This window comes from Gossypium hirsutum, chromosome D09 (assembly GCF_007990345.1).
Source record: "Gossypium hirsutum isolate 1008001.06 chromosome D09, Gossypium_hirsutum_v2.1, whole genome shotgun sequence".
Lineage (NCBI taxonomy): Eukaryota > Viridiplantae > Streptophyta > Magnoliopsida > Malvales > Malvaceae > Gossypium > Gossypium hirsutum.
This window is the reverse complement of record NC_053445.1, coordinates 14,151,035-14,158,860: the sequence shown is the minus strand read 5'-3', so window position 1 is coordinate 14,158,860 and position 7,826 is coordinate 14,151,035.

Genomic DNA, 7,826 nt, shown 5'->3' with positions numbered 1-7,826 from the left:
CTGTCTAGGGATGAAATGCGATACTGAAATGCAATCTGGTGCCTAAAGCTTCATAGGATTTAATTCAAAATCTAGAAGTAAATCGTGGAACTCAATCAGAAATAATAGATAACGGCACTCCGTGAAGTTTGACAATCTCAACAATGTATAATTCTACCAACTTTTTGACTGAGTAATTTGTACATGTATGAAATGTGTGGACTTAGTTAAGCGGTCGACAATAACCCAGATGACATCTTTCTTTGGAGATAATGGTAACCCTAACACAAAGTCCATAGTAACCCGCTCCCACTTCCATTCTGGAATCATAACAGGCTACAACAATCCAGAAGGTACCTGATGCTCAGCTTTAACTTGTTGGCAAATCAGACATTTTGACAAAAACTCTGAAATTGCATGTTTCATACATGGCCACTAGTACATTTGTTTCAGATTACCGTGCATTTTTTTACTACCAGGATGAATCGAGTAATTGTTGCTATGAACTTACTGAAGAAATCTCTGTTTAATTTCAGAATTTCTTGGAACATAAATTTTATTTCGAAAGTATAAACTAACATTAAAATCAAGCTGAAATTCTGAATCAGATGCCTTTTCAACTTGTTCTCATTTAGCAATCAACTCAGAATAATTTTTTTTGAGCTTCACAAATCTGTTGTAAAAATGTCAGTTTAGCTTTTAATTCAACTAAAATGGAACCATCATCAATCAACATCAATTGAGTGTTCAAAGCTCTTAGTGCAAATAGTTTCGACTCAAAGCATCCGTGACGATATTAGCCTTTCCCGGGTGATAGTCAATAATCAGATCATAATCTTTTAACAGTGCCAACCATCTACATTGCTGCAAATTTAGTTCTTTCTGTGACATCAAATATTTTAAACTTTTGTGATCTGTGAAAATGTGACATTTTTCCCTGTATAAATAGTGTGGCAAAAATTTTAAAGCAAACACAATAGTTGCTAATCCTAAATCGTGGGTCAAGTAATTTTTCTTGTGCGATTTTCACTGACGTGAAGCACAAGCTACAACTTTGCCTTCCTGCATTAAAACTCAACCCAAACCATTAAGTCAGACATTGCTATAAATCACAAATTCTTTACCAGACTATGGCTGAATCAACATAGGAGCTTCTGTTAACATTGTTTTCAACTGATCAAAACTTTGTTGACAATTATCAGACCAATCAAACTTAACATCTTTATGAAGTAACTTCGTCAATGGTGTAGCAATCATTGAGAATCCTTTGACAAATCTCCAATAATACCTGGCCAAACCTAAAAAACTTCTGATGTTAGTGATATTTTTCGGAGGCTTCTAGTCCAGAATAAAAGATAATTTACTCGAAACTATTCTAGTGCCGTCAATCGATACTATGTGACCCAAAAATCCAAGTTCACGCAACCAAAACTCACATTTACTAAATTTTGCATATAACTGCTTATCTCGCAAAGTTTGTAATACAATTCTCAAATGCTGAGCATGTTCAATCTAATCACGGGAATAAATCAAAGTATCATTAATAAAAACTACCACAAATTTGTCTGAATACGACCGAAAAATTCTATTCATCAAGTCCATTAACATAGTAGGTGCATTTGTTAATCCAAATGGTATAACTAAAAATTCAGAATGTTCGTACCTAGTCCTGAAAATAATTTTTGGTACATCAGAATCTTTAACTCAAAGCTGATAATATCTAGAATGAAGATCGATATCAGAAAATACAATCGCACCTTTTAGAAGATCAAACAAATCATCAATATGTGGCAATGAATATTTGTTTTCATTGTAACCTTATTAAGCTATCAATGGTCAATACATAACTATATCGACCCATCTTTCTTCTTAAAAAATAGTACAGGTGCACCACAGGGAGGAAAAATGGGCCGAACAAATCCTCTGTTTGTCAACTCTTGTAACTGTACCTTCAATGCTTTTAATTCAATAGGTGCCATTCTATATGGAGCAATTGATTTTGGAGAAATTTGCGATACCAACTAAATGGTAAATTCAACCTCTCTAATCGGCGGTAACCTTGATAACTCTTTTGGAAACACACCCGAGAACTCACAAACAGTCAAAACGGATTCCAACTTTCATTCTGAAACTCTGGTATCAAATATATATGCTGATATGCCTCATAGCCTTTTCAAACACAATTATGAGCTGACAAAGCTTAAATAATATTTACTGCACTGTCACAACTATCTGATTCAACCCTGATTATTTCACTGCTCTGACATTTCAACAAAATTTTTTTTTGTCTAGAAATTCACAATAGCATCATGCAAACTCAATCAATTTTGACTGAGAATCACATCAAGCTTGTCAAACGATAATAACATCAAATCAACTGGAAAGTTGCAGTCCTGAATTTTCATGGGACAATTTCTATAAAATTTATTAACTTATACATATTGGCATAACATATTAGTTACTTTGACCACAAACTTAGTTGACTCAACATGTATTTTCTGATCTTACACTTATGTGGTGCATATATATGAGTGCGTTGACCCCGGGTCAATGAAAGCATAAACATGAACATCAAAGATAGAAATTGTACCGGTAATCACACCAGGTGCTGAAGCCTCTTCACGAGCTCAAATTGCATCTGGTGCCCGAGCGTCAGATCAGACTGCAGAATATTTTGTTCTACTTCGGCTATTACCAGCATTACCACTGTTTCTAGATGGTCTTGCTCTTGAAGGCATGTTACCCGATCGTGTGTTCTGAGCTTTATCTCTGTCAGACCTTTTAAGGCAATCAAAACACACCTCATCTTTCAATCAAAACTCCTCGAAATGTCTTCTATTACATTATTGACACTCAAGATTTTTATTACGAACACTCCCCACACTTGCTATAGAGGTAGCATGGGGTCTCGAACTAGCTTCCTTTCCCCTATCTCTCCCAAAAAAATCCAAATGGAGTTGACATACGACTATGAGATTCTTTCAATTTCTTTGTTGGAGAAGAAAATGAATTTCCCATTGGTCAGTTACTCATATCACAAGTTTCATAATCTTCTTTTATTTTTGCTTTACTGAGTTCTTCGTCCTTGTGTGCTCGATCCACTAAAACCATAAATTATTTTAACTCAAGTATCCTGAAAAGCAATCTGATATCTTCATTCAAATCTTCTTCAAACTGGGTACACATAACATCTTTAGTTGGAATACATTCCCGAGCATATTTGCTAAATTGTACAAATTCCCTTTCATATTCAACTACCGTTCTACGACCTTGCTTCAATTTCATAGACTCATTCCTCTTCTTATCAAGATACCTCTAACTAACGTATTCCTTTTCAAATTCTAACTGAAAGAAATCCCAATTCAAGTGGTCTTTTGGTACCACAACTATTAGAGTATTCCACCACTGATATGCTGAGTCGTTTAGCAAGGATATCACACATTTAAACAATCAGTAGAAGAGCAAGATAGGTTATCAAACACTCTAATGGTATTCTCTAACTAGAACTCAACATTTTTTGGGTCATCTTCTGTTGTAGCACGAAATTATTTTGCCCTATATTTACTAATTTTATCAACTGGAGGCCTGTTCGTACATACTTGATCCAAACCTTGAGGAATAGGGCGAACTAGTTGGGTTACAGGAGGGGGTGGAGGTCATTGAGCCATTGGACTCGTTCGAACAAATTTAGTAAGCCATTCAACATCATATGGAAAAAGGCTTCTTTTGTCTTACTTTGTCAACCCTCAGAAACGGGCCCGCTACTAGCTTCTCCTCGAACGGAGGCTTGAGCATTACTTTCTACTTCATTAGAGTTAGTTCGGTTGGACGACATATTTTATCTATATGAAAACATAATTTAATTTAAGTCAGGAGATATCACACTATCACAGGTTATAAAATGACATGTATTTTATACTCTATACATGTTACGATCAGTCCGAGAACCGATTAAACCATAGCTCTGGTACCTCTAAATGTAAGACCCCAAACCCATTTCTGTCACTAGATTAGGGTTATGAAGCATTATAGTACAAAGCAAAACCTTTAAGTTTGAATCAGAACGACAATAAAATTTACTATTAATTTCAAATAACTACTTACAATCATAGCATACAAACTCATTTGGGCTTTAATTCAAGCCTTCGGGGCCTTAAAATTCACTTAGAAATAATCTAGGGTCAATTTTAAACAAATCGAAAAATTATAGAAAAGTCATGAAGAATTGAGAAAGGGGTCACATGGCTGTGTGACATAGTCCAGACCGTGTGGACATTCGAAGTAGAGACACACAGTCGTGTCCCAGCCCATGTGTCTGCCCGTGTGTCTACCCAAAATAGGGCTACATGACTGTGTCGCATGTCGTGTGCCAGACCGTGTAACAAATAGTTTTGAAAAACACGACTGTGTTGTAGACCGTGTCGCAGATCGTGTGAAACCTGTACCTACAATGTAAATGGTACATGGTCGTGTGACAGCCCATGTGTGGCACACGGCCATGTGACAGCCCATGTCCCAAGTTGTATGCTTCCAATTTAACTTCTAAAACTATCCAATTCAATACCAAACCTTGCTCAATAAGAAACACCATTTTTACACAAATTCACTTGACCAAAACACTCTTTAATCACACTCAAACAATGCCAAATCAAACAACCTATGAATTTTAACCGATATGCCTCTCAAAGGTACCACAATTCACACTAATTCATTTCATTCAAAAACCAATTATACCTTAAACATACATCACCACAACCAAAGATCACTTAGCCATTACCATCGCATATAAACATGTCTTAAACCATATACTTACAATGCACCTAAAAATGATCAAAAGACACATCTTGCTAAAACATTACAACCTTAGCCAAAATATATACATATAAGGCATAACTAAGCTACGTTGACCAAATAGCATATTCAAAAGCTCTCAATATATATAAGCCCTATACATGCCATTTTTAACCTTAGCCAAAATTGTGTGATAGGACTCCGACCAATTCCAACTGAACTAGCTTTCGATAATCTACAAAACAGAGGAAAACAACTACGTAAGCAACTAGTGCTTAGTAAGATCGTATAAGAGAAACTTAAACTTACCGTTCCTTAAAATTTAATCATTCAATCATTTTCATTAAACCATATAAGTACTTGTCTTTCCTATTCACAACAATCCAATTCATTAGTAGAGAACTTGATCATATAACATCAGAGAAACATGGCATATATCATGAAATAAGTTGCATCATTTCACCTCTCCCACTTATTTGATTAATAATATTTTTCATCCATTCGCAAATACCAAATTTACCATTCCATAAGTTCATCAAAAACAATTAATTTGCATTCATGCCTTTCCATTAGCTTTTACTTACCTGTTGAACCATCTAGAATTACACCGGATACTCGGGAATGCTCACACAAAGTGTGCCTTTTCATGTAATCATTATCTTTCCTTTCCAATAGTGCTCACACAAGCTATGAAATGGGTCTGCTCACATGAGCTGTGGGTTGGAATGTTAGCTACATGATGCTGCTGACACAAGCTATAGAGAATCTGCAACAAATGCAGGACCTCAACCATCGGTAGGACATTCATGACAAACACCCAAAATCGTATAAACCATAATGACATGTCATTGGTATACAAATAATTCTTAAGGTTCAAACGAGACCTTTGCATATAACTGAATCCTTTAATTTCATTATATTGTACCATTCCACACATGCTTCATGAAATATACATTTCTCAAATACCAATTTTAAGTATACCAATATTACAACTTAATACACAATATCAATTACCGAATAAACTACAAATAAAAATTAAAATCACATAATTATTTATAGTAACTCATTCAAAACATCAAATGACAATTTTAATCACTATACAAATTTACCTTAATCACCACGATTGTTACAGCTGAGTTGAAACTAATCCGAGACTTTCAATTTTCCTTGTTTTAACTCAATTAATTAATCAAATATCCAAAACATTAAGTCTAGCTCGTAACTTATTTAATGTGAAATTATGAAATTACCCCTAATATTTTGCCCTTTTTGTAATTTAGTGTCTAATCCTAAAACTTGAAATTCAACCATTTTTAATTACAACTCATGTTAGCCGATTTTTCCCTATACCTATATCAACCCAAAATTTTCCTTATTTCACAAAATATACTTGGAACTTACCATTTAAAAAAATTAATCCCTAAACCCTAAATTCACTAAAAATTCCATAACAAAACATGTTCATTTAGCAACTAACTTTAATTATCTATCAATTAACTTCAAAAACACATCAATTTCATTCATGGCATATCCCTCAACCTTTAATAGTTTTACATATTAACCCCCGGGCTAAGTAGATTAAGCAAAAACTAGCTCAAAACATAAAAATCATTAAAAAAAAGCATCAAATACATACGATGCACTCAAGCAAAGCTTGGCCAAAAGTTTTTCTCCTCAACAATGGAGGAATCAATTTTCCTAGACTAATTAGGGAAGATGACAAAAGTTTACCTTTTGTTTTGTTTAATCTTTTAACATAATTATTCAATTACTAAATTAACCTTTTAAAAACTATTAAATTACACCAAAACCAATCCAATATCATCCACTAACTTTAAACATGGAATAATTACTATCCAAGTCCATGGATTTACCATTTCAAAGCTATTTGGTTCATTTAACTAATAGAAACCAACTTTTGCACCTTTTACTATTAAATCATTTTTATCTAATTAACCATTTAAACTTTAAAATTTCTTAAAAAAACTTTGATACAACCTTAAAATAACCTTATAGACATTAAATAAACATTAAAATATTCACTCACTCGTCAGAATCGTGGTCTCGAAACCACTATTTTTGGCACCACTAAAAATAAGTTGTTACAACGATTAAGAAACTTAATCAATATACGAGCTTACCTAAACAAAAATAATTACGAATACGAGGCTGACGACTAATTCGTTAATTTAGTTTTTCCACGATTCGAATTTGATTATTTTTTTCTTAATCTAAATAATATTTTTCATTCAATTAATCCATTCAAACACCTCAAATAATTAAACTTAAACTTATAAGCCCTTTCACTATAAATTTAAAAAATTACCCCAAAATTTACCCTTTATGCACTTTTGTCCGTAAACCTAAAACTTACAAATTAACCACATTTAATCAAAACCTATCCTAGCAAAATTTCTTAAGGTCTCTCTATAGCCCACATTTATCACAATTTAACAATAATTACATAAAGTTTTACTGCTTTAATAATTTAATCCCTAAACATTAAAATTACTAAAAACTAATTTACAAAATAGTCCTATTTAACAACCACGCTTAATAATCTATCATCAAAATTTAGAAACCCTTTCAACTCATCATTGGCATAATCTATAACATTTAATAAATTTATGAATTACCCCCAAGTTAGCTAGATTAAGCTAAAACGACCACAAAAAATAAAAATAATTAGAAACGAGAAAAAATTGAAAACTTCTTGGCCAAAAGCTTCATATTCTCTAATATGGTGTTTTAGTTTTGATTAGTGAAAAGAGAAGAAGAGGATGGCTATGTGGCTTTTTTTTTGTTTCAATTTTATTTATTTATCAAATGACATCTTTGCTCTTTAAAAATTAATTAAATTTCATATTAATAGTTATCAAAACCATCAACTAATAATGAAATAGGTAGATTTACCACCTAAGGCCATCAAGTAAAATTTCTAAAGCCATTTGAAACCTTTAATCAACAAAATCTAACTTTTGAAGCTTTTACGATTTGTTTTTTTTTACTTAACTAACTATGTAAATGTTAAAATTTTCGACCAAAATTTAATACAA